This window comes from Cervus elaphus, chromosome X (assembly GCF_910594005.1).
Source record: "Cervus elaphus chromosome X, mCerEla1.1, whole genome shotgun sequence".
In the NCBI taxonomy this organism is placed as follows: Eukaryota; Metazoa; Chordata; class Mammalia; order Artiodactyla; family Cervidae; genus Cervus; species Cervus elaphus.
The window spans coordinates 108,166,059-108,186,656 of NC_057848.1; the positions used below are offsets into that span (position 1 = coordinate 108,166,059).

A 20,598-nucleotide genomic window follows, 5' to 3' on the forward strand; every position below is an offset into this window, starting at 1 on the left:
AAATTTCCTCATCATGTAGGGCATTTGAGTTGGTCTTCTCCTATTTTCAGCTGAAAGTATCTTAACTGATACAAAGTGGAGTAGAAATTAATCCATCTCATGCTATAATTTGTTGCTGGTAATGGTGGTGGTAGTCACTGGTTGTGACTAAGATAATGAAAAGGCTGGAGACACCCAAAAATTTAAACCTTTGAATATTTTGGGGAGAAGGAGGGAAGAATGTGTGGTATGGAGTTAGATGAACAATCAGGAAGGTAAGACTTTCTTTTATTTGAAGTGTCTTGGATTATCAGTTACATAAAAGAATTCCCTGGGAAGTTGCTGAAGACAGAGGCCTATGAAAGCTGATCTATAAAGTCATATAATAGCATTAAATTAAAAATCCTCATTCCTTGAGGGGATATCCAGGATCCTAGTTGGAGTTAGCAAATTCAGTTGAGGGTTACTCTTTAGTTTCAGAAGATACTTTAAAAATTCCCAAAATTTGTCTTGGACATAAGAATAAATATTGTTGATATTATCCACACTATTACTGAGGGCATTCATTGTCATAGTTGTGATGATTCTCAGTTGAGTATTAATCTAGCACCAGGGAAAGATGCCTGCATGGACTTACTTATAAGAATGCTCTATAGTGACAAGAATAAGAGGCAGAAAAATTATTAAAATGGTTAGAAAGTTTTAGGGGCAAAGATGGTTACCTAACCTGCAGGGCACAGTACAAAAGCAAAGTGGGAGACTCACAGTTCAAATATTATTAAGAATTTCAGGTGTTATCAAGGAAACCAGAGTTGAAAGAGACACATGTAACCCCAATGTTCATTGCAGCACTGTTTACAATAGCTAGGACATGGAAGCAACCTAGATGTCCATCAGCAGACGAATGAATAAAGAAGTAGTGGTACACATACATGATGGAATATTACTCAGCTGTAAAAAAGAACACATTTGAATCCATTCTAATGAGGTGGATGAAACTGGAGCCTATACAGAGTGAAATTAGAAACAAAAACACCAATACAATATATTAATGCATATGTATGGAATTTAGAAAGACGGTAATGATGATCCTATATGCAAGGCAGCAAAAGAGACACAGATGTAAAGAACAGACTTTTGGACCATGTGGGAGAAGGCAAGGGTAATATGATTTGAGAGAATAGCATTGAAGCATGTATATTACCATATGTAAAAGAGATGACCAATGCATGAAGCAGGGAACCCAAAGCTGGTGCTCTGGGACAACCCAGAGGGATGGGGTGGGAAGGGAGGTGCGAGGTGGGCTCAGGATGGGGGGACACATGTGTACCAGTGGCTGATTCATGTTGATGTATGGCAAAAATCACCACAATATTGTAAAGTAATTATCCATCAATTAAAATAAATTAAATAATTAAAGAAAAAAGAATTTCAAATGTTAGCGAAAATGGAAAAGTAGAAGGCTTCAAGCACCTATCACTTCTTGGAAACACCAAAAGAAAACTAAGCAAAGTTGTCTGAATCAACTTTGTCAGAACTCTGGAAAGTAGTCAATGGATTGCAGCAACCAAGTGAATGATGAATCAGGAAAAAGTCCATTTTAACATGGTAGAAGAACTTTTTAGTTTTAACTTAGCCTTGCTCCAAACTCTTCCCAGGTGCAGTGACTGTCTTGATGACAGCCTGTGTTCCTCTTGTGGGTATCTGGTTCTGGAAGGAACAGAGCAGGCATTGCCTTTATTTTTCCTAGCTCAGAACAATCTCAGTTTGGAAAAGTGGCTAAATAGAGGTCATTCCTGGAAAGTATTGAAAGGTAAATGAACAAGTTGTTATCTGTGGCAAAAGAGTACAATTCCATCAGAAAATATGCATGCTAAAAGTCTGAGAGGAAAAGCTGGGGCAGGGAACAACTTTGGGAAATAAGGCCTTCAAAATCATCCACTTATAAACAGGAGGTGAAAAGCCATGCCCATGCCCTTCTGCTTCTGTTACGTCATTACCATTTCTGAATACACAGAACTGTAAAAAGGTGGGGGGGTCTTAATACCTGGATAACCATGATGGTGTGATCACCTCACCTAAAGCCAGACAGCCTGGAGTGTGAAGTCAAGTGGGTCTTAGGAAGCATCACTACAAACAAAGCTATTGGAGGTGGTGGAATTCCAGTTGAGCTATTTCAAATCCTAAAAGATGATGCTGTGAAAGTGCTGCCCTTAATATGCCAGCAAATTTGGAAAACTCAGCAGTGGCCACAGGACTGGAAAAGGTGTTTTCATTCCAATCCCAAAGAAAGGCAATGCCAAAGAATTTTCAAACTACTGCACAATTGTGCTCATTTCACATGCTAGTAAGGTAATTTTCAAAATCCTTCAAGCTAGGCTTCAACAGTATGTGAACCAAGAACTTCCAGATGCACAAGCTGGATTGAGAAAGGGCAGAGGAACTAGAGATCAAATTGCCAACATCCATTGGATCATAGAAAAAGCAAGTTAATTCCAGAAAAATATCTGCTTCACTGATAAGGCTAAAGTCTTTGACTGTGTGAATCACAACAATCTGTAGAAAATTTTTCAAGAGGTGGGACTATCAGACCACCTTACCTGCCCCCAGAGAAACCTGTATGCAGGTCAAGAAGCAACAGTTAGAACTGGACATGGAACAACAGACTGGTTCAAACGTGGGAAAGGAGTACGTCAAGGCTGTATATTGTCACCCTGCTTATTCAACTTATATGCAGAGTACATTATGCAAATGCCAGGCTGGATGGATGAAGCTCAAGCTGGAATCAAGATTGCTGGGAGAAATATTGATAACTTCAGATATGCAGATGACACCACCCTTATGGCAGAAAGCAAAGAGGAACTAAAGAGCCTCTTGATGAAGGTGAAAGAGGAGAATGAAAAAACTGGCTTAAAACTCAACATTCAAAAAACGAAGATCATGGCATCTTGTCCCATCACTTCATGGCAAATAGAATGGGGGAGAAATAGAAACAATGACAGACTTTATCTTCTTGGGCTCCAAAATCACTGTGGATGGTGACTGCAGCCACAAAATTAAAAGACACTTGTTCCTTGGAAGAAAACCTATAACAGACCTAGACAGCATATCAAAAAGCAGAGACATCATTGCCAACAGAGGTATGACTAGTCAAAGCTATTGTTTTTCCAGTAGCCATGTACAGATGTGAGAGTTGGACCATAAAGAAGGCTGAGTGAAGAAGAACTGATGCTTTTGAACTGTGGTGTTGGAGAAGACTTGAGAGTCCCTTGGACTGCAAGGAGATCAAACCAGTCAATCCTAAGGGAAATCAACCCTGAATATTCATTAGAAGGACTGATGCTGAAGCTGAAGCTCCAATACTCTGGCCATCTGATGCAGACAGCCCACACATTGGAAAAGAGCCTGATGCTGGGAAAGATTGAGGGCAGGAGGAGAAGGGGGCAAAAGAGGATCAGATGGTTGAATGGTATCACCAACTTAATGGACATGAGTTTGAGCAAACTCAGGGAGGTAGTGAAGGACAGAGAAGCCTAGCATGCTGCAGTCCATGGAGTCACAAAGAGTCAGACACAACTTAGCAACTGAACAACAACATCCCATGCCCAGGGCTGGTCATATCTCAGAAAACACCTGAGAAAGCCTTGAATGTTTACTTTCCACTGATCTTTAGGCTCATAGCAAGGGGGAAGCAAAAACTAAACCAGAGTTGTAAATGGACTGGCTAAGAATTAAAGAAGTGTCCTGACACAGAACTAATCTATAAAGACCAGGGTGGATTTTTTTTCTTTTCTCCTTTTACTATCATTCTTTCAACTCTGAGAATTTAAGGACATCTCTGTTAAATCACTAGCTGACCACAGGCTAATAGAACAGAGACTTCAGAGGCCATACTAAACAAAGAATATACAGGAAGCAGGAAATAAATCCTGAGGAGAGAATTACTTTCATTTCCAGAGTCACCACATTATAATATTCAAAATGTCCAGTATTCAACAACAAAAATGACAAGTTATGGAAAGAGACAATGAAGTAGGTCACATTTATGGAAGTGAAAGTGCTAGGTGCTCAGTTGTGTCTGACCCTTTGCAACCCCATGGACTCTAGCCAGCCAGGTTCTTCTGTCCATGGAATTCTCCAGGCAAGAATACTGGAGTGGGTAGCCATTTCCTTCTCCAGGGGATCTTCCAGACCCAGAGATCGAACCTGGGATTCCTGCATTGCAGGCAGTTTCTTTACCATTTGAGCCACCAGGGAAGCCTGCATTCATAGGGAGAAAAGTCACATTCATAGAGAGAAAAAAAAAGGAAATTAATAGCACTGAGAAAGCACATGCATTGGACTTACTAGACAAAGATTTTTAAGTTAATTGTTTCCTACATGCTCAAAGAGCTAGAGGAAACCATAAACAAAGAACTAGAGAAACCCAGGAGAATGATGTGTCACCAGATAGAGAATATAAAAATTATAAAAATAAACCAAATAGAGACCTTGAGCCTGACTCAAGGACTGGCCTCCATTGTGGGTCCAGGCTGCCCAGGGCAGGGGCCAAGGAGGCTCCGCAGGTCAACTTGAAGCTGGTTAGCAAGTGGTCCCTGGTGTTTCAGCCTCCTCTGCTACTGCCTGTCCCATCGGGGAATGTCCCACCCCAGGAGTGTGTCTCTGAAGGACAGCAGCCCCTGTAGCACCGAGTGGCCCCTGCCTGGTGCCTCTCAAGCCCCAGGAGGGGCTTCATTAAGCCTGTGGAGTTGGAGGGAAGCAGGGAGTTGGAGGCCGAGGTGGCACCCGTGGAAATTATCCAGGAGGAGGTTACAGCCCATGCAGCCCTGGAGAATAGCTGTGCCTTGGCAACTACTGCCAGCCCCTGCCAGAGGGGCTGATGGCCCAGGCAACCCCCGAGGAGGAGGTGGCGACCCTGGTGGTTTCTGAGAGGGGTAGGTGATGGCTGAGCCAGGACATGATCCCCAAAGAGGTACGAGTCCAAGAAGGAGGACTTGGTGGACATGAGTGCCTATAGTGGGATTGGGGAGGACTCCTGGGGGCAATACCCTGGAGGAGGACAATGAAGAAGACGAGGAGGAAGGGAAGCCCCTCTATGAGCCAAATCAGGGTGCATGGAGATCCCAGGACTCTCAGAGGAAAGCGACCCAGCCCTGAGCCAGAAGACCCATTTCAGCATAGAGCCCATTCCAGTGTTCAACACCTACTCCAACAAGGATGACCATCATTGCAACAAGGACGTGGATCCCATGGTGGCCTCTGCTGAGTACAGCTGGAGAAGCAGGTGGAAAGGCTGGAGCTGTATCCTGTGGAGTGGGAGAAGGACGCCAAGGGCCTGGGCATCTGCACTGTTGGCATGGGGCATGGACAGACATGGGCCTAGAGAAGGTGGACATGTTCATCAAGACCGTGACTGACGGCAGTGTGGTCCATCAGGACAGCAGAATCCAGGTGAATGATCTCTTGATGGAGATGGATGGAATGAATCTGGTGGGAGTGACCCAGAACTTTGCAGCCTCCATGCTCTGGAACACCAAGGGCTGCATGCAGTTTATGATTGGCCAGAAGCAGCCAGGTGAGGTGGCCCAGCTAACTTAGCAGACCCTGGAAACAGGTGCAATGGCAGCAGAAAATGATGGAGCAGAGATAAGCCCAGTATGGGGAGGGGAAGGATAACAAGGAGATGGGAGAGTGTGCCACTGATGAGGTTGAGGAGCTGAGCCCCATGTTCCCAGGTGGCAACATGGCCATTGAGGTGTTCAGCTGGCAGAGAACCAGGATGCCTTGTCCCCTGTGGACATGGAGCCTGAGAAGCTGTGCACAAGTTAAAGGAGCTCCAGATCTAGCATGCTGTGACTGAGATACAGATACAGCAGCTGAAAAGAAAACTGCAGAGCCTGGAGCAGGAGAAGGGGCATTGGTGGGTAGAGAAGGCCCAGCTGGAACACAGTGTGAAGGAGAAAAAGGATCACATGGAAGAGTCGGAGGGCTACGGGGGCAAGGCCCAGGGCCCATGAAATGCTGTGAGTGAGCACCTGCAGGAGACCCAGGCCCAGTACCAGGCCCTAGAGCACAAGTACAGCAAGGCTGAGTGTCTCATCAAGGACTACCAGCAGAAGGAGACCAATATCCTGAAAAAGAAGACAGCATAGCACTGGGTTCTGGAGGAGTCAGAGCTGCTAAGGAAGGAGGAGATGGACAAGCTCCTGGACAAAGTAGGCCCAGGGGTGCCCTAGGGGCAGGAGGCAGCAGCAAGTCAGCCCCTCTCTAGCACCCATCCTGTGGATCCTGGAGGGAGAACGAGAAGTCATGCTGCTGACTGGGAGCTCAAGGTCATGTCCCCTCCAGGGGGGTAGGAAGGGCAGGGCCCATGTCCATGCCTAAGCCTGACTCCTTCTTTCCTTTATTTTTCAGATCTTGGAACTGGAAGGATACTTGCAAACACTGAGGAATTCCAATTCTACTTAACAGGAATCATCCCTTGACTGAACAATAATTAATCCCCTCTGATTGTCCTTCCTCCCCTGTCATCAATACTTCACCCTGCCCTCTACCAGCCTAGAGACAGATTTCCTGCCCTACCAGGGCCACACCTTGGAAGCCTTGTACTGACATCTCAGAGATTCAGCCTCACCCCACTCACACACACAGTATTCCAATGTTTTGACTGGAGGGCAAAATTTTACTACTTTTCATCTTTTGGAGACCAGAGCTGTGTTGCTGGCAGCCTGATTTCTAAGTGATATCAACTCCATTCCCCCACTTTAACCCTAAAGTTAAAGGGGCTTTGACCAAGGGAAGTGAGACCCCTCTCAGGTCCCCTTCCCTTTCAGAATCCATCTCTCATTTTACCTTTTCCTCACGCCCCTGCCTCAGCCTGGGTTTTTATTCTTTCTTTAAAAAAAAAAAAAAAAAAACCCTTGTTCCATTTTGGCTTTTCCTCATCTCCTGTAAATAGGTCATGCCATTGATCAGCATTTCTCGGCACCCTCTTCCTTCCCTCAGATGTGCGCGTACCCACCGAAAGAGCTGCTGACTGACTCAGTGCCTAACTCCTCAGCCTCAGCAGATGGAGGGGGCGGGGCCTGACTTTACAGAATTGCTTCTCTATGTATAATATATATGTATGTATTGTTCCTAGTTTTCTACAGGTTGTGCCCTCTGTTAGGTTGTCCCCATAAAAGCAGGCCCAAGAGGGAAACAACAACAACAAAAAAGAAAATAGACATTCTTTGATAAAAGCTAAGAGAATTGTCACTAGCACACCAGCACTATGAGAAAGGCTAAAGGGAGTCACCCAGACTGAAAAAAAAGATAGTAACCTAAGACTACAAAGAGATAAAAAACACTGGTAAAGGTATGATATAAATAGAAATAAGAGTCAGTATTGTATTTTAGGTTTGAACCTTGACTTTTTTCGACATAATTTAAAAGACAAATACACAGGGAAAATTACCTGATTAGACATTTCTCTAAAGAAGATACACTAATGGCCAATAAACATACAGAAATACACTCAACATCACTAATTATTAGATTAGTACAAATCAAAAGCACAATTAGATACCACTTCATAACAATTAGGATGAATACTGTTTTAAAATAATAAAATAAATAAAAACAGAAAATAACCAGTGTTAGTGAGGATATAGAGAAATCGGAATCCTTGTGTGTAGTGCAGATGTAAAGTGGTGCAGGAAAACAGTATAGCAATTCCTAGGAAAATCAAATATAGAATGACCACATGATTCAACAAATTCACTTCTAGGTATATATCCAAAAGGACTGAAAGCAAAGCTTCAGACATTAGCACACCAATGTTCATAGAGCATTATTCACAATGGCCAAAAAGTAGGAACACCCCAAATTTCCACTGACAAATCAATGGATAAACAAAACGTGGTGTATCCGTTTGGTTTAGTTCAGTAGCTCAGCCATATCTGACTCTTTGCGACCCCATGGACCGCAGCACACCAGGCTTCCCTGTCCATCACCAACTCCTGTAGCTTGCCCAAACTTGTGTCCATCGAGTCAGTGATGCCACCCAACCATTTCATTCTCTGTCGTCCCCTCCTCCTCCTGCATTCAACCTTTCCCAGTATCAGGGTCTTTTCCAGTGAGTCAGTTCTTCACATCAGGTGGCCAAAGTATTGGAGTTTCAGCTTCAGCATCAGTCCTTCCAATGAATATTCAGGGTTGATTTCCTTTAGGATTGACTGCTTTGATCTGCTTGAAGTTTAAGGGACTCTCAAGAGTCTTCTCCAACACCATTTCAAAAGCATCAATTCTTCGCCACTCAGCTTTCTTTATAGTCCAAGTCTCACATCCATCAGTCACTTCAGTTCAGTCGCTCAGTTGTGTACAACTGTTTGTGACCCCATGGACTGCAGCACGCCAGGATTCCCTGTCCATCACCACTTCCCAGAGCTCGATCAAACTCATGTCCATTGAGTCAGTGATGCCCTCCAACCATCTTATCCTCTGTCGTCCCCTTCTCCTCCTGCCTTCAATCTTTCCAAGCATCAGGGTCTTTTCAGATGAGTCAGTTCTTCACATCAGGTATCCAAATTATTGGAGTTTCAGCTTCAGCATCAGGCCTTCCAATGAATATTCAGGACTGATTTCCTTTAGGATGAACTGGTTTGATCTCCTTGAAGTCCAAGGGACTCTCAAGAATTTTCTGCAACACCACAGTTCAAAAGCATCAATTTTTCGCCAGTCAGCTTTCTTTATGGTCCAACTCTCACATCCATACATGACTACTGGAAAAAACATAGCTTTGACTAGACAGACTTTTGTTGACAGAGTAATGTCTCTTCTTTTTAATATGCTGTCTAGGTTGCTCATAGCTTTTCTTCTGAGGACAAGCATCTTTTAGTTTCATGGCTGCAGTCACCATCTGCAGTGATTTTGGAGGCCCCAAAAATAAAGTCTGTCACTGTTTCCATTGCTTCCCCATCTATTTGCCATGAAGTGATGGGACCAGATGCCATGATCTTAGTTTTCTGAATGTTGAGTTTTAAGCCTACTTTTTCACTCTCCTTTCTCACTTTCATCAAAAGGCTCTTTAGTCCTTCTTTACTTTCTGCCATCTGCATATCTGAGGTTATCGATATTCCTCCCGGCAATCTTGATTCCAGCTTGAGCTACATCCTGTTCAGCATTTCACATGATGTACTCTGCATATAAGTTAAATAAGCAGGGTGACAATATACAGCCTTAATATACTCTTTTCCCAATTTGGAACCAGTCTGTTGTTCTATGTATAATTCTAACCGTTGTTTCTTGACCTGCATGCAGATTTTTCAGGAGGCAGGTAAGGTGGTCTGGTATTCCCATCTCTTTATGAATTTTCCAGTTTGTTGTGATCCACACAGTCAAAGACTTTAGCGTCATCAATGAAGCATAAGTAGATGTTTTTCCTGGAATCCTCTTGCTTCTTCTATGATCCAACGGATTTTGGTAATTTGATCTCTGGTTCCTCTGCCTTTTCTAAAACCAGCTTGAACATCTGTAAGTTCATGGTTCAAGTAGCGTTGAAGTCTAGCTTGGAGAATTTTGAGGATTACCTTGGTGGCATGTGAAATGAGTATAATTATGCAGTAGTTTGAACATTCTTTGACATTGCTTTTCTTTGGGATTGGAGTGAAAACGGACCTTTTCCAGTCCTATGGCCACTGCTGAGTTTTCTTAATTTTCTGGCATATTGAGTGCAGCAATTTCACAGCATCATCTTTTAGGATTTGAAATAGTTCAACTGGAATTCCATCACCTCAATTAGCTTTGTTCCTGGTGATGATTCCTAAGTCCCACTTGACTTCACATTCCAGGATGTCTGGCTCTAGGTGGATGATCACACCATTGTGATTATCTGGGTCATGAAGATCTTTTCTGTACAGTTCTTCTGTGTATTCTTGCCACCTCTTCTTAATATCTTCTGCTTCTGTTAGGTCCATACCTAACATATGTACATATGTGGTATATACATATGATGAGGTATATACATATGATGACATATTAGTCAGCCTTAAAAGTGAATGAAATTCTGATGCATGCTGCATCATGGATAAACCTTGACTATATTATGCTAAGTGAAATAATCCAGACTTAAAAGGACAAATAATATATGATTTCATTTATGTACCTCAGTTCAGTTCAGTTCAGTTCAGTCACTCAGTCGTGTCCGACTCTTTGCGACCCCGTGAATCACAGCATGCCAGGCCTCCCTCCCTAGAAGAATTAAATTAATAAATTCAGAAAGTACAATAATTGTTACCAGGACCTGAGGTAAGGGGAAATGGGGAGTTATTCTTTAATTAGTACAGAGTTTCAGTTTGGGAATATAAAAAGAAGTAGGCTTTAAGAATAAAAATTTCTGAGAGTCTAAAAAGTCATTATATATTGATAAAATGGTCAATTTATTGAGAAGATTTAACAATGATAAATACATATATATACCAAATAATGAAGTCCAAAAAGCACATAGCAAAAACTTACAGACTTAAAAGAAGAAATAGACTCTTCTACAAAAGTAGTTGAAGAATACAATAATTCACTCAATAATGAATAGGACAGCTGATAAATTATAAAGATATAGAGGGTTTTAACAACACTATAAACCAACTAGACCTAAAAATGTATACAGAACATTCTTCCCGACAACACCAGAACACATTCTTCCCAAGTGTAGATGAAACATTCTCCAGGATAGACATGTCAGACCACAAAACAAGTCTTATACATTGCAAAAGTTTGAAATCATTCAAAATATCTCCTCTATCCACAATAGTATGAAATTAGAAATTAATAACAAATAAAATTCGAAATTCACAACTCTGTGGAAATTAAGATCACACTCCTAAATAATCAAGGATTCAAAGAAGAAATTAGAAAATACTTTCATGAATGCAAAAATAGAAAAATTTATGAGATTTAGTTAAAGTAGTGCTCAGGGGAGATTTTATAGCTATGAATGCCTATGTTAAAAATGAAGAAAGTTCTCAAATTCATTGCTTGATTTTAAGGAACTAGAAAAAGAAGAGAAAACTAAATCCAAAGATAGCAGAAGCTAGGTAATAATAAAGGTTAGAGATAAATGAAAGAGAGAATGGAGAAAATCAATAGACATTAAAGTTTTTTTCAAAAACTCAATAAAATTGACAAAATATTAGCTAGGCTGACTATGAAAAATGAAAGTGTACTCAAATTACTGAAAAATCAGAAATGAAAGTGAAGGCATTAGTACTGACATTATAGAAACTGAAAGATTTATAAGGAAATACTATGGACAATTATATGCCAACAAAATAGATAACTTAGATGAAATAGAAAAATTCCTAGAAACACACAAACTATAGACACTGACTCAAGAAGACATAGGATATCTGAACAGTCCTATAATAATAAAGAGCTAGAATTTGTAATAAAAACCTCCAAACAAAGAAAAGTCTAGGACCAGATGACATCACTAGTGAATTCTACCAAACATTTAAAACAGAATAACACCAATCCTTTTCAAATCCTTCCAAAAAGAGAAAGGGAAGGAACATTTTGGAAATCATCTTATGAGGCTAGCATTATCCTGATACTAAAGCCAGGTAAAAGTATTACAAGAAACAAAAATAACAGATCAATATCCCATATGAGTATAGATCCAAAAATCCTCAGTAAAATAACCCAGTATGGTATTAAAATGATTATATCTATGACCAAGTAGGAAATATTCTAGAAATGCAAGCGTGGTTCAACACACACAAAAAAGCTAACATAATTTATATTAAGATAATTAAAGGGAAAAGCACATGATTATCTCAATTAATGCAGAAAAGCTATTTGTCAAAGTCCAACACCTTTTAACATTAAAAGCACTGAGTAAAAATTTCTTCCTAGTTGCTTTTCTTTTTCAGAGATTTTCTGCATTTTTTTTACATATATATTTTTTTTTTCCCTAAGAAATCAGATTGTCTACTTAAAAACTAACAATCAAATAAAAAACCATGTAGGTCTATCTGTTGGGATTCTGTTAAATTTATAAATTAGGGGAAATTAACATCTTTATAAATTACTAGCTTTCTGAAAAATATCATTAAGTATTTCATACATATAACAGGTATAGCTTAAGTAATAATAACAAATCAATATTTACTCACTACTAGAGATACAATTAGAGATATTACTTTTACTATAATTTATTTTTAATTGTGGTAGTATACATATAACATAATATTTACTACCTTAACAATTTTCCCCAGCTTTATTGAGGTTGTTGTTTAGTTGTTAAGTCATGTCCAACACTTTTGCAACCCCATAGACTGCAGCTGCCAGGCTCCTCTGTCCATGGGATTTCCCAGGCAAGAATACTGGAGTGGGTTGCCATTTATTTCTCCATTTATTGAGGTATAATAGACAAATAAAATTATATATATTCAAAATGTACAAATTGATGATTTATACACATTGTAAAACAATCACCACAATCAAGCTAATCACCTCACAGTTACCTTTTTTTGTGTGTAAGAGTGCTTAAGATCTACTCTCTCAGCAAATTTAAAGTATACAATACAGTAGTATTAAGCTAGGAGAAGGCAATGGCACCCCGCTCCAGTACTCTTGTCTGGAAAATCCCATGGAAGGAGGAGCCTGGTAGGCTACAGTCGGACACAACTGAGTGACTTCACTTTCACTTTTCACTTTCATGCATTGGAGACGGAAATGGCAACCCACTCCAGTGTTCTTGCCTGGAGAATCCCAGGGATGGGGGAGCCTTGTGGGCCGTCTCTGGGGTCGCACAGAGTTGGACACGACTGAAGTGACTTAGCAGCAGTAGTATTAAGCTATAGTTACCATTCTGTACATTAGATCCTCAGAACTTAGCCATCTTATAACTGAATGTTTGTACCCTTTGTCCAACATCTTTCCATATCCCCCACCCCCAAGTCCTTGGTAACAGCTATTCTACTCTCTATTTCTATTAGCTCAACTTTTCTTTTTTTAGATTTTACATATAGGTGATGCCATTCATTATTTGTCTTTCCTTATCTAGATTTTTTTACTTAGCATAATGCCTTCCAGGTTCATCCTTGTTGATATAAACAGTAGGATTCCCTTCATGACTTAATAATACTCCATTATACCAATAATATACCATTTTTATGGTATATAGATACCGTAACATTTAGGTTGTTTCCATAAATTGGCTATTGTGAATAATGCTGCAATGGATGGGGGGTGCAGATATATCTTTGGGATCCTGCTTTTTTTTTTTTTCCTAAGATGTATATCCAGAACTGGTGTTGCTGGATCATATAGTAGTTCTACTTTTAATTTTTTAAGAAACGCCATAGTGTATCTATAAAGGCTGTACCAATTTACATTTCCACCATTGTACAAGGGTTCCATTCTCTCAGCAACACTTGTTATCTTCTGTTTTTTCTATATTAGACTTTCTAACGATGTGAGGTGATATATCATTGTGGTATTGATTTGCATCTCCCTGATAACCTCAGATATGCAGATGACACCATCCTTATGGCAGAAAGCGAAGAGGAACTGAAAAGCCTCTTGATGAAACTGAAAGAGCAAAGTGAAAAAGCTGGCTTAAAACTCAACAGTCAAAAAACTAAGATCATGGCATCTGGTCCCATTACTTCATGGTAAATAGGTGGGGAAACAGTGACAGACTTTATTTTGGGGGGCTCCAAAAATCACTGCAGACGGTGACTGCAGGCTTGAAATGAAAAGATGCTTGATCCTTGGAAGAAAAGCTATGACCAACTTAGCATAATAAAAAGCAGAGATATTACTTTGCTGACAAAGGTCTGTCTAGTCAAAGCTATGGTTTTTCCAGTAGTCATATATGGATGTGAGAGTTGGACCATAAAGAAAGCTGATTGGCAAAGAACGGATGCTTTTGAACAGTGGTGTTGGAGAAGACTCTTGAGAGTCCCTTGGACTGCAAGATCAAACCAGTCAGTCCTAAAGGAAATCAGTCCTGAATATGCATTGGAAGGACTGATGCTGAAGCTGAAACTCCAATACTTTGGCCACCTGATGCGAACAGCTGACTCATTTGAAATGACCCTGATGCTGGGAAAGATTGAAGGTGGGAGAAGGGGATGACAGAGGATGAGATAAGGTTGGATGGCATCACTGACTCGTTGGACATGAGTTTGAGAAAGTTCCGGGAGTTGGTGATGGACAGGGAAGCCTGGCATGGTGCAGTCCATGGGGTTGCAAAGAGTCGGACACGACTGAGCGACTGAACTGAACTCACTGATGATTAGTGATGTTGAACACCTTTTCATATACTTGTTAGCCATTTGAATGTCTTCTTTGGAAAAATGTCTATTCAAGTCCTTTGCCCATTTTTAATCAGGTTATTCTTTTTGCTATCGAATTAATTCTGTAAGTTCCTTATATATTTTTTATTAACCCTTTATCAGACATACAGTTTACAAATATTCTCTCCCATTCTGTAGATTGGCTTTTCATACTGTGGGAATCATACAATATTTGCTCTTATGTGTCTGGCTTATTTGCTGAGCATAATGTCTTTAAGGTTCATTAATGTTATAGTATGTATCAGAATTTCCTTCCTTTTTATGGCTGAATAACCATTCATAGCATATTCATAACATATTTTGTTTATCCATTCATCTGTTAATGGACACTATGGTTGCTTCTGTCTCTTGGCTGATGTGAATAACTCTGGTATGAATTATATATGCTATGTACCAATGTGTCTTCAGGATTATCAGTTCAGTCATTTCAGTCACTGACTGAAAACTGACTTTTTCCAGTCCTGTGGCCACGGCTGAGTTTTCCAAATTTGCTGACACATTGAGTGCAGCACTTTCACAGCATCATCTTTTAGGATTTGCAATAGCTCAACTGGAATTCCATCACTTCCACTAGTTTTGCTCGTAGTGATGCTTTCTAAGGCCCACTTGACTTCACATTCCAGGATGTCTGGCTCTAGGTGAGTGATCACACCATTGTGATTATCTGGCTCATGAAGATCTTTTTGTACAGTTCTTCTGTGTATTCTTGCCACCTCTTTTTAATATCGTCTGCTTCTGTTAGGTCCATACCATTTCTGTCCTTTATTGAGCTCATCTTTGCATGAAATATTCCCTTGGTATCTCTAATTTTCTTGAAGAGATCTCTAGTCTTTCCCATTCTATTGTTTTCCTCTATTTCTTTGCATTGATCACTGAGGAAGGCTTTCTTATCTCTCCTTGCTATTCTTTGGAACTCTGCATTCAAATGGGTATATCTTTCTTTTTCTCCTTTGCTTTTCACTTTTCTTCTTTTCACAGGTATTTGTAAGACCTCCTCAGACAGCCGTTTTGCTTTTTTGCATTTCTTTTTCTTGGGGATGGTCTTGATCCTTGTCTCCTGTACAGTGCCACCAACCTCCGTCCATAGTTCATCAGGCACTCTGTCTATCAGATCTAGTCCCTTAAATCTATTTCTCACTTCACCTGTATAATCATAAGGGATTTGACTTAGGTCATACCTGAATTGGAGAAGGCAATGGCATCCTACTCCAATACTCTTGCCTGGAAAATCCCATGGATGGAGGAACCTGGTAGGCTGCAGTCCATGGGGTCACTAAGAGTTGGACACAACTGAGCGACTTCACTTTCAATTTTCACTTTCATGCATTGGAGAAGGAAACGGCAACCCACTCCAGTGTTCTTGCCTGGAGAATCCCCTGGCCGGGGGAGCCTGGTGGGCTGTCGTCTATGTGGTCGCACAGAGTCGGACATGACTAAAGTGACTTAGCAGCAGCAGTAGCAGTATACCTGAATGGTCTAGTGGTTTTCCCCACTTTCTTCAATTTAAGTCTGAATTTGGCAATAAGGAGTTCATGATCTGAGCCACAGTTAGCTCCTGGTCTTGTTTTTGCTGACTGGATAGAGCTTCTCCATCTTTGGCTGCAAAGAATATAATCAACCTGATTTCAGTGTTGTACTTTCAATTATTTTAGTTATGTACCCAAAAGTGGAATTTCTGAATCATATGGTAATATTTTTAATTGTTTGAGGAACTGCCATGCTTATACTTTTATTTTTTATTTTAGTATTCAAAAGTGTTCATCTTCATCCTGAAAGCCCAGATAATTATCGCCTCTAGAACACAAAGGTTTTTCATCACCAGTAGATGTAGAGAACTTTCTTAATCTTAGGCATTCATTGAATTTAAAACTGAGTCATTTCTTCCCTCAAATAATACGTTTTGCTCATCTCTAGTGTCAATGACATTATTTCCACAGCAGCACACACCATTTTCACTGCTCTCCATTTCTTCCTGTATAGTTGACCTATTATTTGGTGTCATTTTCCTTCTTCGAGAACAAAAAATCTGTTAGTTTTTGTTTGCCTGAAAATGTCCATTTTTATTTGGTATTTCTGTTTTGCCTAATCATTTACTTTTTATCTTTTTTATTAAGAAAAAATTCACAATAGGAAAGTTGAAAAAATTGTTCAAAGTACTCTATAGATACATCATGTGGATTCAACAAATGTTAACATCTTGTCATATTCAATTTAATGTCTGCATTCGTGTGTGTACATGTACATGTGCACACAGAAAATCTCTTGAGAATTCATAGAAACAGAAAGTAGAATGGTGGTTACTGGGGACTTAGGGAAGGAGGGAAATGGGAAGTTCTTGTTGAAGGGAATGGAATTTCTGTTTCTAAGATGAAAATTTTCTGGAGATTTGTTTCACAGCAATGTAAATATACTTAACATTACTGAACTATGCAGTTAAAATGGCTAAGATGGTAAATTTTATGTTGTGTGTTTTTTTAATCACAACTTTAAAAACTCCTGGAAAATTTTTTCAATAGTTATCTAAGGTGTAACATGGTAAATACATGGCTATGAATATATATTTAGGAGCAAAGTTGGGAAAAATGTATGATACTGGGTCAGTCATCTTAATAATCACAAAACTAGGTCTTCTAACTAGTACCAGATGTTCTAACTAGTATTCTTCTATGAATAAAGTGGCCTGATGCCTTGAGTTATCTGCATTAAAGTGGAACAGTAGTCTAATAAGCTATAATGGAAGAGGATGCTTTAGTTCTGCTTCATTCTCATCCTTGGAGTGCAGCTTTTGGGGGTCTGTGTTCTTCTGGCTGTGTTTGTTCTCAAACTATTCTTCTACCTTCCCTGACTCCCAACCTCTTGGAGAAAAGCCTCCATGGTTGGGAGGAAGAAAGAGGTCAGAGCATTTCTTTCTGCTTTGGGCATCTTCTCTGGTAGTGGCTCCATTTTCTCTGCGGCTCCAACTGGAAAGGCCTGCTACAGTTATAGCTTCCACTAGGTCACCCCGGAGCCCCAGTGACATTGTCTCTTACTTCTGTATCTCCAACCCAAGAGTGATTGTGGCATCTTGTTCTTGGATTTCAGATCCTCCATCACCTATGTGCCAGTTCCCTGAAGTACGTTCCCTTTGTTGTAAATATGTGAAGAGGTTTCTGCTTTCCTGCCAAAACAAATGGGCTATTGTTTACGAGAGTTCTCATCCTCAGTGTGCCCTGAACTCCTGAACATTTGTCCCCCTAATCTCAAAAGGCAGAGTCCAGTCTTCTTAGGTACCTCTTTACTTTGGCAAATGTAAGCAGAACAGAAGTAAACCTGATTGATAGGTCCCCCTCCACTTTTCAGGATTCCTTTTTTTACCCAAATGTTAATCCAGCCATTCCTCACTATCTTGTTAGCTCTGTGATACTTGTATAGAAATGGTGCTTGATATTTTGACCAGTTTTTAAAGTTGTCTATAGTAAGCAACTTAGTTTGAATTACCAATTCTGCTTTTACTCAATTCAGAAGTAAATCTGAGAGATGGAGAAACAGAAAAACTGACCCTGATGACGGTATGAATTTCTGTTTTTAGTCATGCCTGAAATCTCACCTACCCCTAATTTATTACATGTCACCCTGAATCCACTTTCTGCTTAAGCCAGGTTTTAGTGGTAAATCTGTAGTAAGTATTAAGTAGTAGTAAGTCTGCCTTTTATAACTAAGAAATTTCTAACTTGTACTCTAGTAATTTTACTTAGGATTTTTGTACTAGTATTCATAAATAAAAGTAGTTTGCAGGGTTTTAAAATTTTTCTACTAGCATTTGCTAAAATTTTCTATGGTAGCTTTACAGATATGCTAGCTTTATAGAAAATTAGTGTGTTGTCTCTCTTATGCTTTGGAATAGTCAATAATTTACTGGGAATTATTTTTTCTTGGGAAATAACCCCCCCAAACCATCTGAGTTATACTATTTTAATAGTGGCAATAATCAACTTAGTAATATTCACATTATTTGCCTAATCTGCCATTTTAATAATGTGTATTCATTGATATTGAAGTATATTAAGTGTAAAATTACAATCACTGCTCTCATAATTGTAAAAGCAGTCTGGTACACATGATAGCAGCTATTGCGTATTGAATTTTTATCATGTACTAGACATTGTGCATCACTGCCTCAGTGAACATGAGTTTGAGCAAACTCTGAGAGATAGTGAAGGAAAGGGAAGCCTGGTGTGTTGCAGTCCATGGGATCGCAAAGAGTTGTACACTACTTAGTGACTGAACAAACAAGACATTGTGCCAAGCAAGTGACATGTAAAAATCGCAAGTAATTCTTAAAATGACCCTTTGAGGTGTTATTATTTATTTTACAGATAAGAATATAGTCTTACAAGGATTAAAGCTTGCCTAAGGTCACACAAAACTTGTGCACACCAGGACCCAAAACACCCATAGAGTATGAGCCAGAACTGTGTTTGAGTGTCTCCTGTGGAGGTATGGGTTAGCAGTGGCCTGCCACAGGGGCAGAGGCTCTGGGTGCAGCAGACCTGGGTATGGCATAAGCCCTCTTGGAGGAGGTCGCCATTAACCCCACCTTAGAGCCATCAGAACTTACACAGGACTGGAGAAACAGACTCTTGGAGGGTACAAACAAAATCTTGTGTGCACCAGGACCCAGGAGAAAGGAGCAGTGACACCACAAGAGACTGACCCAGACTTGCCCGTGAGTGTGCAGGATTGTCCAGCAGAGGCGTGGGTCAGCAGTGGGCTGCTACAGGTTCAAGGGCACTCAGTGCTGCAGTGCATGCATGGGACCTGTTGATGGAGGTCGTCATTTTCTTCATTACCTCCATCATAGTTTGGCCTCAGGTCAAACACCAGGGAGGGAAAACAGCCCTGCCCATCAACAGAAAATTAAATTAAAGATTTACTGAGCATGGCCTTTTCATACTGTTCATGGGATTCCCAAGGCAGGAATACTGAAGTGGTTTGCCATTCCCTTCTCCAGTGGACCACATTTTGTCAGAACTCTCCACCATGACCCGTCCATCTTGGGTGGCCCTACATGGCATAGCTTATAGTTTCATTGAGTTAGACAAGGCTGTGGTCCATGTGACTAGATTGGTTAGTTTTCTGTGACTGTGGTTTTCAGTCTGTCTGCCCTCTGATGGAGAAGGATAAGAGGCTTTTGAAAGGTTCCTGATGGGATAGACTGACTGAGGGGGATTCTGGGTCTTGTTCTGATGGGTGGGGCCATGCTCAGTAAATCTTTAATCCAATTTTCTGTTGATAGGTGGAGCTGTGATTTCTCCCTGATATTTACCTGGGGCCAAATTATGGAGGAGGTAATGAAGGTAATGGTGACCTCCCTCAAAAGATCCTATGCATGTATTGCTACACCCAGTGCCCCCAACCCTACAGCAGCCCACGCTTTCACCAAAGACTCCTGGACACACACAGGCAAGGCTCCTGTGGGGTCACTGTTCCTTTCTCCTGGGTCCTGGTGAACAAGGTTCTGTTATGCCCTCCAAGAGTCTATTTCCCAGTCCTGTGTAAGTTCTGGCAGCTCTATGGTGGGGTTAATGGCCACCTCTTCCAAGGGGTCTTTTGCCATACCCATACCCAGAGCCCCTGTCCCTATAGCAGACCACTGCCAACCCGCATCTCCACAGCAGATGCTCAAACACAGTTCTGTCTCAGTCTCTGTGGGGTCCCTGGGTCCTGGTGCTCACAAGGTTTGTTTCAGCCCTCTGAGCGTCTCTGGTGGGAATGGGGTTTGATTCTAAACATGACTTTGCCCCTCCTACCATCTTCCTGGGGCTTCTCCTTTGCCCGAGGACATGGGGTATCTCCTCACAGCCCCATGAACAGTATGAAAAGGCAAAAAGATAGGACACTGAAAGAGGAACTCCCCGGGTCAGTAGGTGACCAATATGCTACTGGAGATCAGTGGAGAAATAACTCCAGAATGAATGAAGAGACGAGACAAAGCAAAAACAACACCCAGTTGTGAGTGTGATTTGTGATGGAAGTAAAGTCCAATGCTGTAAAGAGCAGTATTGCATAGGAACCTGGAATGTTAGGTCCATGAATCAGGGCAAATTGGAAGTTGTCAAACAGGAGATGGCAAGAGTAAACATTGACATTACAGGAATCAGCAAACTAAAATGGACTGGAATGGGTGAATTTAACTCAGATGACCATTATATCTACTACTGTGGGCAAGAATCCCTTAGAAGAAATGAGGTAGCCATCATAGTCAACAAAAGAGTCTGAAATGCAGTATTGGATGCAATCT

The 20,598-nt window shown here is 40.7% G+C and overlaps 1 pseudogene; it reads left to right on the forward strand.

Moving 5' to 3' along the window:
• The first annotated feature begins 228 nt into the window (after positions 1 to 228).
• On the forward strand, positions 229 to 6,447 carry LOC122690441 (annotated as a pseudogene).
• Positions 6,448 to 20,598: the final 14,151 nt, after the last annotated feature.